The sequence below is a fragment of the Lacerta agilis genome, chromosome 12 (genome assembly GCF_009819535.1).
Source record: "Lacerta agilis isolate rLacAgi1 chromosome 12, rLacAgi1.pri, whole genome shotgun sequence".
NCBI lineage: Eukaryota > Metazoa > Chordata > Lepidosauria > Squamata > Lacertidae > Lacerta > Lacerta agilis.
In genome coordinates, this window is record NC_046323.1 from 49,502,664 (window position 1) to 49,512,900 (window position 10,237).

A 10,237-nucleotide genomic window follows, 5' to 3' on the forward strand; every position below is an offset into this window, starting at 1 on the left:
CTTCCTGTTGACTTCCTGCAGCTGTGGTTCACGTACTATGTTTCACTTTAGATGCCTTCGTAATTCTGGCTTTTTACATTTTTCACCCCTGGCCTGCTGCCATGGTACCTGCAAGGCTCAAACCTTTCCGGCCCTTTCCTCGTTCTTCAGCGTATTGTCGCATCGCAGTTTGAACGGAGGAAAACTCTTCGCTTTCATTCCAAATGCACCCACGCGTCTAACCATCCTGGCAACCCCGGCTGCCAATTGCTCCAGAGCTGTGGGCTTCTATTCATAGAGGAACAGCAAGGGGGAGAGGCAGTGGGTGTTATGAAACGGAGAGCTGTCGTTCAGCCGATGGGAAAACGAAGCCACAGGGGAGTGGAATTCGGTGCTGAGCTCTGAAATTCTCCCCACCTCCCTTCTGGCTTCCAAAAGCATTTGACCCCCGGGGCTGTGCCTGCCTGCCCCTTTCTCCCCTTATCATATCGCCAGAAGGTGGCTTCAGTGGCCGAATTCAGAGCCCAAATAGATGGCGCTTCAGTTTCATGGCTGGCCAAACTGTCTGGCTTTTATTTTAAAAAGTCCCAGTTCCCCTTGCCTGGCCGGAGGGTGCGATACTTTTCCGTACTGCAACACACGGGGAGGGGATGCTTAAACCCTTCCCTCCCCAGCCATGATCCTGATAAAATCCCCACCCATCAGCAGCCTAAGTAAAACTTAGATGAGACAGATTTGGGTCAGCCTTTCCTCGGGTTAAGACTGGGTGTGGTCTTGACCAAAACACTGGGCCTAAAGAAATTCTGCTATAAAGCAAGAGTTATTTCTGCACAGGTACCGGTATCCAAACCCAATATAACAAAGTAATCGTGCAGCCATTAAGTATGCAACATTAATGGATACCTGGTTTCCCCCCCTGTAGATACCTCACAGACTTACATCGAAGGAAAGGATAATGACCTCATCCCTCCGTTGGAACACTGCATTCGGACCAAGTAGGTGAAACCCAGTGCTGGGGAGGGTGTTCCCCCCCCCTCCAATTACCAGAATTATTTTGTCGTGTTTTCATATTTTTTCAAACAAGTTGCATGAGAGCCAGTGTGGTGTAGTGGTTAAGAGCGGTAGACTTGTAATCTGGTGAACCGGGTTCGCGTCTCCGCTCCTCCACATGCAGCTGCTGGGTGACCTTGGGCTAGTCACACTTATCTGGAGTCTCCCAGCCCCACTCACCTCACAGAGTGTTTGTTGTCGGGGAGGAAGGGAAAGGAGAATGTTAGCCACTTTGAGACTCCTTTGGGTAGTGATAAAGCGGGATATCAAAGCCAAACTCTTCCTCTTCTTCAGTGCCAGATACATGCTTGCAGCCAGTTAGTTCCCTTGGTATGACTTCATAGTCAGGTGGTAGTTGTGAAGCCTCGCAGGCTGAAATTGCAAGGTGGCAGTTCTCGGTTCTACATCTCCCAACAATGCCAGCTAAATTGCACGCTGCTTGGCAAAAGGCGTTATCTGCAGCCTATGTGCAATTTTCAGAGAACGTGAGGAGTGTTTTCAGCTGCCATTAAAGCCTTTGTTCAAACATTGCAACCTGTTTTGTCGCTAATACACCTGCCTAATTGTCCCCCTCCTCCCTTAGACTCTTTTTCTTTACACCCTTTATAATTTCCGGGTGGCGGATTTTCACCAGCAGCCAATTGGGGTTCATCTTCAGAACAGCCGAACAGTGTGGTGTAGTGGTTAAGAGCGGTAGACTCGTAATCTGGTGAACCGGGTTTGCATCCCCGCTCCTCCACATGCAGCTGCTGGGTGACCTTGGGCTAGTCACACTTCTCTGAAGTCTCTCAGCCCCACTCACTCAAAGTGTTTGTTGTGGGGCAGGAAGGGAAAGGAGAATGTTAGCCGCTTTGAGACTCCTTCGGGTAGTGAAAAGCGGGATATCAAATCCAAACTCCTTCTCCTCCTCTTCTCTTCTTCTTCTCTTCTTCTTCTTCTTCTTCTTCTTCTTCTTCCCTGATGTGTTACCCAAATATCCAGCCTTCACAGTTCATGTGCAGACAATACACCAACTTCCTCCACTCCTCTACAAGAGACTCCCCCCCCTTTTTCTTTTTTTGCTTGGCAGGGCTTCTGTGGTTTTAACAGTTGCATGACAGCCAGAAATTCAACAGGCGCTGTTTTTCCTCCAGCACGGAGCTGGTGGCAATGGGGGAATCCTTGCCCCAATCAGGGGCGGAGCAAGCCGCTCTGCCGCCCGGGGCGGCAAACTTCAAGGCACCCCTCCCGGGGGGGCAGCGCGCCGTCCCCAGAGCGCGCGCCCTGACGTCATGACGCATGCACAGCCTCCTGGTTGGACTGCGCATGTGTGGACATGTGCAGTCCACCCAAGATGGCGGGCGCGATCGGCCGGCAGCTGTGCTGCTGTTCGCGCATTGCATCCTTTTAAAAGTTGCTGCGCTGACGGTGTCGATTGCGGGCGTGGCGCCTGCCCCCAGAGTGTCACCCTCCCCAGGGCGCTACCCAGGCCGGACCGCCCCCCCGCCCCCCCTTGCTCTGCCCCTGGCCCCAATGAATGTTTTGTGTGCTCCTCCCATGGAGGATTAACAAAACATTTTGTTATTTTGTGCGAATTCGTAAGCTGTGTGATGTTGTCATTTTATGGGTGGCAATTCAACGCTTGCCGTACTCTGAATGCATGGAAGTTAGTGAGCCTCATTGACTTCAATGGATTTGGGATACCCTACGTTTTTAAATGTGCTGCAAATCCCTAAGAGCAAACCCTTTTGCTGTGTGTTTCCTGTCGTCCTCCTCTGACATGTACGAGATGCAAATCTGGGAGAGACGACCCACTCCACCCCGTTTCCAACCTCAGACTGCATTGCAACTCCCGTCACCTGTGCGAGGCGCTCAGTTCTGATCCGAGAGACGAAAGGAATGTGCCTTTCGTGAGTCCCCCCCCCCCTGGAATGTCATGTGGCCGCAATGTATTCCATCGCCCCAAGGAATAAAAAAGAGAGGGAGGGAGGGAGGGAGGCTCATATCACACTCCTGATCCTCCCGTTGTTTTCTGTCTCCAGCAAAGGAAATAACTTCTGTTAGCTCTGCCGAAGGGTAGGCTGCAACTTTGATCTCGTTGTGATCTCTAAGGCGGCCGTCTTATTTTGTTAACTCCTGAGGCCTGCCTCTCCTGGAATTCCCTTGGCTTGGATGCATATCTCTGGAATGCAAAGGTTTTAGTCCAGCCCCGCTGCAATGCAGGCATCCTTGGCTCAATGTGGGGCTAAGAGTCTCATGCTATCCCCACAACCTGGTACCCTCCAGAGGTTGTCAGGCTACAACTCCCATCATCCCATGTCGGCTGGGTGCATAGGAAGCTGCCGTATACCAAGACAGATCTCTTGGTCCATCTAGCTCAGTACTGTCTACACTGACTGGCAGCAGCTCCCTCAGACTTTGGATGGGGTTCTCTCCCAAATGATTCTGGAGATGCTGGGGGACTGAGCTAGGGCCCTTCCCTGATGGGAGATGATGCCCAGTTGCACTCAGAGACCATCAGGTTACAAAAGGTGGCTCTAGATGTGTATTTTACGTACTTAACGAAATCTGCAAACCGCCCAGCTATAAATGAGGTTTGCAAAGGCTATGAAGCCTACACTGAAAGGGTCATTAAAAGCCAACTTTGAAAGCAAGCTTATAAAAAGGCAGAATGGATAAAATCAACAGTGAGAAGTTGATATAAGCTAAAATTGCAGATCAGAATACATGCAATGCGTGTCTGAGTAGGCTTGGCTAAGCAGAAAAGACTTAAGAAAGAATACAGCGAAGGCTGGTGTCCGTGGGCAGGGAGTTCCAGAGATGCCACACTGAAAGAGATTGGCTCCTCACACAAGCACAGCAGAGGGAACATAAAGTCCCTTAGGTTCAAAGTTGCCAATTCGGCATATATATATAGCTAGAGATGTGAGTCGGTGCCACCACTTTTCCATCTTAATGAGAGTCTGTGCGAACAAAAACAGAAGATGGGTTCAGGATAAATGCCTGCCCCTGCAAATATGTAGTGGAAATCAAAGGAGTCAGGCGATTCCTGCATCCCGTTTATTTGCACATTAAAAGCAGTGCGCACAGAAGCAAAAACCAAGCAAACACACAACATGAAAGCTGCATGATCTGCAACAGGTTTTCCCAAACTTGAGTTGCCAGCTGTTTTTCGACTACAACTCCCATCATCCCTAGCTAGCAGGACCAGTGGCCGTGGATGATGGGAATTGTAATCCAAAAACAGTAGGAGACCCAAGTTTCTGCAACACCTGTGTGCGGAGTTACACTGGGAAGAAACAGAGACCCGGAGAGGACTCTGGTTTTATTAAAGGGAAAAAAAAAGATATATGTTTGGAGGACATAAAAGAAGTTAAACAAGATGTGCTGTTGGCATTCCCGGACTGACTCCCGAGTCAATTAAGGCGGCAAACCTGCGCTGTTACAAAAGCTTTTAGAAGCGAGAATTGACTCTCCGTTGAACTCCCAAGTGTATTCCAACGATTCTGGAGCTCCTTTGAAGTCGTAGCCATAAATAAACACGACTGTCAAAAGACTCCTTAAGAGAACAATCGGTCCAGGCTGATTCAAGCCTCGGGGCACTTTTGCGAAGGCCACCGGCAGGAAGCTGATGAGCTCCCATTGTAATAGCGGTTCAAGTGACGTCGTTGGGCCGAGGCTCTCCTCCTGAGAGGGTTTGCCGCCATCATTCAGTCGCGGAATCGTGACTCTCAACTCAGGAACAACAGTTCCGTTTTGTAAGGCGAGTGAGAGGCGACACGATGGTAGCTGTGCATGGGAAAAGCGAACAGAGAGAAGTTTTTCTTCTTCTTGCTCTCTCGTGAAACTAAAACTCGTAGACACCTAGCAAGGCCAGATTAAGTCCTTTAGAGGCCCTAAGCGCTTAAAAGATTTTGGTATATATATCTGATTCGAAATATAAACAACAATAAACCTTAAAATAAAATTTAATTTTTCAAAATGAAACAAAACCTACAGTAAGAGGGGAAATAATGCTTTTTTTGGTGTATTTGTATAAAATAATGTTTATTTTTGTTCAGATACGGCGCAGGGGTGGCCAACTTCCAAGAGACTGCGATCTACTCACAGAGTTAAAAACTGGCAGTGATCTACCCACCTTTTTGTGGGGGTTCAGGTCAAAGTTGTTCAGCTTTTTTCAGGAAAGAAGGCCCTGTATTTGGTGGTTCAGGTCATTTTAGGGGTGCAGGGCAAAGATGTTGAGTTTTTTGGGGGGCAGCCAAAGTTTTTTAGCTTCCTTGGGGGGGAGCCACTGATCTACCAATGATCTACCACAGACGTCCAGTGATCTACCAGTAGATCACGATCTACCTGTTGGACATGCCTGAGCTACGCCATTATTTTTGTTCAGCTGAGGTTCTTGTATTTTCAGGGGGTTGGACTAGATGACCCTTGGTGGCCCTTCCAGCCCTACAGTTCTGTGATACAGTCCATGGTAAATCCGGCAGTGGGAAAATATCTGTGGTGCCTCCCTTCCCTCGATGCCCCGAGCATCTGCTTGTTTTGCTTAAAATGGTGAATCTAGCCCTGACGTCCAGGGAAGCTGAATGCTGGACATTCAGGGCAGACAAAAAATAAAGTACTTCTGGATGCAGCACTTAGTTAAACTATGGAACTCACTTCCGCAGGAGGCAGTGATGGACAGCATTAGGTGGCTTTGAAAGAGGACTGGCCGAGTTCACAGAGGAGGAGAGGGCTGTTGATGGATGCCAACCATGACGGCTTTTTCTCTGGCATCATAGATTCGTGGAACTGTAGAGTCGGAAGGGACCCCAAGAGTCATCTAGTCCAACCCTCTGCAATGCAGGAATCTCAGCTAAAGATCCATGACAGATCTCTGCTTCAAAACCTCAAAGGGAGGAGAGACAGAGGCGAGTCATGATTCTGAATGCCAGTTGCTGGAAGCCCCAGGAAGGGCTCTTGTGCTCAGATCCTGCTTGGGGACATCTCCTCGGAATTCGGTTGTCCTGTGTGAGAACAGGATATTGGTCTAGATGGGCCACTGACCTGATCCTGCATGTTGTTTTTCCACGGCCAGCTGTTAATTTCTCCTTCAACCGGTCCTCGCCGATCTTGTGGTCAGGCCGTTATTAAGAGAGTAATTCTACCTTAAGACCCATCAAAGTAAACAATTCTGCTTTGCTTTTAGGTGGAAAGGCGCCGTCGTCGACTGGAACGGCACAGAACCCATCCTGTGATCGCGGTGTCCCGCAACGACCGGAAACCAGCCCGTTCCCACAGCGATAGGAAACCCCGGAAGGTGCCGTGCGTGCTTCCATCGCACGCGACGAGGCCGAAGGACATTTCGGGATCCCATCTGGGGCACCGCGCACTCCTCCTCCCATTGTTGTAAACAAGCGGCCGGGCGCGCACGCACATTTGGGCCTGCGCTGTGTGCCGCGTGTGAAAACGGAGAGCCAACCTTGACAGCCAAAACAAGCTGCGGGGAGAGAGCAGTAAATCTGTCGACATCTACTCAGAGTTCCGTTTCTGAATCCAATCCACGTCCTGCGATTGTATCTGCTTCTAAACAACGCCGACTGCGCCCACAGTTGGCTCTTTTTCACTGTCTCTGTTCTAAATGAAGGAAACAGGAGTGCACAAACACACACACAAAATGAGAGAAGAAATTGTGTTTCCTAATAGTGTGATGTAGCATTAGGCTAACTTAGTGGCTCCCCAAACACTCTGAACCAAAGGGTATCACTGCCCAACACTACTTCTTCTTCTTCTTCTTCTTCTTCTTCTTCTTCTTATTATTATTATTATTATTATTATTATTATCATTATTATATTATTATTCCTTTTTCTTTCTTCTCCTTTTGTTCGTCCTTTGACTCCTGGCTACCAGGAGACCCGAGTCGAGCATTGGTCCTCCCTTAATTCCACCAAGGAAGGCCTCATTGGGCCCATTTGGAATGCCGAGAAAGTGCCGCGGGTGCCTGTCACAAAATGGCCGCCGTTGGGCGGGACGTGACATAGCACAAAATGGCCGCTGCGGTGGTGTGGCGTAACGGCTGCCACTTCTTAGAGAGCTGAATAAGAAACAGGGTCACAAAATGGCGGGAGCCTACCCCATTCCCAGCCAGCCATCCCATCAGTAGGGAAGAAGACGCCACACAGAGGGTGGGCGTCCAATCCTGGCACCCAGTGAAATGTCATGTTTTAAGGGGGCATGTCCAGTCTAGAGGAGGCTGAGCCAGCACACACGGGAGCTGAGGTCAAAGAGCAAACAGTTGTGTGTTGTGAATTTTTGAGGCGATATTTATGGAGACCTTTATGGAGGGTACTGGTGGGCATACTGGTGCCTGTGGGCACCACCTTGGCTACCCCTTCACTAAGGGACCCCTTATCTAAGCTGCAGAATCCTGTTGGACAATGAGAACTATCCAGTTGTAATTCTTAAGCATTCAAGGCCTCACACTGCAAGCTAGGTCACAATACATCGTAGTGATCTGCATCTAATTGTGCTTTTGAAACAATCTAGATAGTAGGGATGTGGGTGGCGCTGTGGGTTAAACCACAGAGCCTAGGGCTTGCCAATCAGAAGGCCGGCGGTTCGAATCCCCGCGACTGGGTGAGCTCCCGTTGCTCGGTCCCTGCTCCTGCCAACCTAGCAGTTCGAAAGCACGTCAAAGTGCAAGTAAATAAATAGGTACCGCTCCAGCGGGAAGGTAAACGCCATTTCTGTGCGCTGCTCTGGTTCACCAGAAGCGGCTTTGTCATTCTGGCCACATGACTCGGAAGCTGTACGCCGGCTCCCTCGGCCATTAACACGAGATGAGCGCCGCAACCCCAGAGTTGGATATGACTGGACCTAATGGTTAGGGGTCCCTTTACCTTTACCTTTAGATATTATAATCATGATGGCTGGCTTGCCAAAACATCAGATTTTATGGTCTTTTTAAGGAGCTGCCAGGACCTGAACTGCGAGTATTCCACTTCCCCAGTCCTGCAGATTTATCCACCGGCCGAACCAAATTGGTGCAGCGAAGACGACGGAGTTGCAAAAATTGAACAAAAGCTTTATCGAGGACGCACCCACAGTGTGTCCCCGCCCCTGCCCAGACTTCACAGAAGCAGATAAAAAATAGGCGAAAATACAGTTTTCTTACTCTTCCAAAGACACAAACTTCCACTAGGGGAGGTTGCTAGATTGTCCGCCCCGATCCCAGTGGATAACCAACAATTCGACCAAGAAAGTCCCCATAGAAATTCTGCCAGGATCCAAGTCAAGGGAGTCACCCACACTTCTCTCTCCATCCCTTTTTATGCCATTGCTTGTGTCCCTTTGTCAATACCTGATTGGCTCCATGTCTCAGGCACAGCTTCTGTCTGTCAGTCAGAAGCTCCAGCAAGTTATCCAGATCAGGCATCCACAACCTTCAGCCCTCCAGATGTTTTGGACTACAATTCCCACCATCCTTGACCACTGGTCCTGTTAGCTAGGGATCATGGGAGTTGTAGGCCAAAACATCTGGAGGGCCGCAGGTTGGGGATGCCTGACCTAGATAGTTATTTGGGTACTTCCTGTGTCTCTGCGCTGGCAAAGTTCACATAGTATCAGTGTGCTGAGTGGCCTTTCCACCTAACTGGCTCCTTGTTTCCTATTCTTGCTCCAGCCCAGGAGTGGGGAACACCAGGTCCTGGGGGCAAATGTGGTGCCAGCTCTCTTTATCAGGCCCTTGGGATTCTTCCCCACCCCAAACAGGGCACACCCTTCACCGGCCCTGCTCTGCACCTTCCTTTAGTGCTTTTTCCTGGCTGGAATCTGCCCCTGAACTTTGATCATGCCTCTTGTTTGCCTGGATGGAGGGAGAGCTGTGCACAGATAACTCTGACTTGTGCAGCTGGAACGTAGCCTATAGTAACAAAAGTTAAGAGTCAGATCCATTGGCCCTTCTACTTTTGCCTCTTTGGCTGAAAATGGTCCCCACCACCACTGTCCTGGCCTAACTGCGAGCTATATTTCCTGCTGCGCTGCAACCAGTTTTATTATTTAAAAAATGACAACCACAATACCTCTTTCAATCTTTACCCACCTAAGGATGCAGGGTCACATTACTGACGCAGATTTATTGGCATCTGTTGGGGAGAGCCAGAGTGATACATCCTCCCATATGTTGATGGGACTCCAGCTCCCATCATCCCTGGCTGCTGTCCATGGTGACCGGGGAGGATGGGAATTGTAGTCAAACAAAACAGAGGACTCCGCTTTGGCTACCCAGTTAATGTTTTGCCGGGGTTCTGAGTTCTGGGACTGGGTCACTTCATGTAAGGGTAATTGTTGTTGTCGTTCAGTCGTGTCTGACTCTTCGTGACCCCATGGACCAGAGCACGCCAGGAACACCTATTTTTCACTGCCTCCTGCAGTTTGGCCAAACTCATGCTAGTCGCTTCGAAAACACTGTCCAACCATCTCATCCTCTGTCGTCTCCTTCTCCTTGTGCCCTCCATCTTTCCCAACACCAGGGTCTTTTCTAGGGAGTCTTCTCTTCTCATGAGGTGGCCAAAGTACTGGAGCCTCAACTTCAGGATCTGTCCTTCCAGTGAGCACTCAGGGCTGATTTCTTTAAGGGTGGATAAGTTTGATCTTTTTGCAGTCCATGGGACTCTCAAGAGTCTCCTCCAGCACCATAATTCAAAAGCATCAATTCTTCGGCGATCAGTCTTCTTTATGGTCCAGCTCTCACTTCCATGTAAGGGTAATAATAATAATTTATTACTTATAACCCGTCCACCTAGTTGGGTTGCCACTTTGGGCAGCTAGGGGACATCTGAGTCCCTCCAGATCAGGCATAGGCAAACTCCAGCCCTCCAGATGTTTGGGACTACAATTCCAGATGTTTGGGACTACAATTCCCACCATCCCTAGCTAACAGGACCAGTGGTCAGGGATGATGGGAATTGTAGTCCCAAACATCTGGATGGTTGGAGTTTGCCTATGCCTGCTCAAATGCATCTCCCATCATCCCTGGCCACTGAATCAAGGTGTGATGGGAGTTGGGAGTCCAGTAGCATCCAGAGAGCACAATGGTGGCTGTCCCAGTATAAATTTCTCCTTCAAGGCCTCACATCCCTGCAGCAATTTCCGGCAACTGATCCCACCTTAAAGCTGTTGGGAGTTAGCACGTGAATCTCGGTCCCAGTGCAGTAAGTTGAAGCTAGGCCGCAGCGTTGTGAGTTTCCT

General features: G+C 49.5%; 1 long non-coding RNA gene across 1 annotated transcript; it reads left to right on the plus strand.

The window, feature by feature from the left end:
- The first annotated feature begins 893 nt into the window (after nt 1–893).
- LOC117055575 lies at nt 894–6,526 on the plus strand. The gene is made up of 2 exons (XR_004427654.1): nt 894–974; nt 6,197–6,526. It is a non-coding gene; the product is annotated as an uncharacterized LOC117055575 (long non-coding RNA).
- The last annotated feature ends 3,711 nt before the right edge of the window (nt 6,527–10,237 follow it).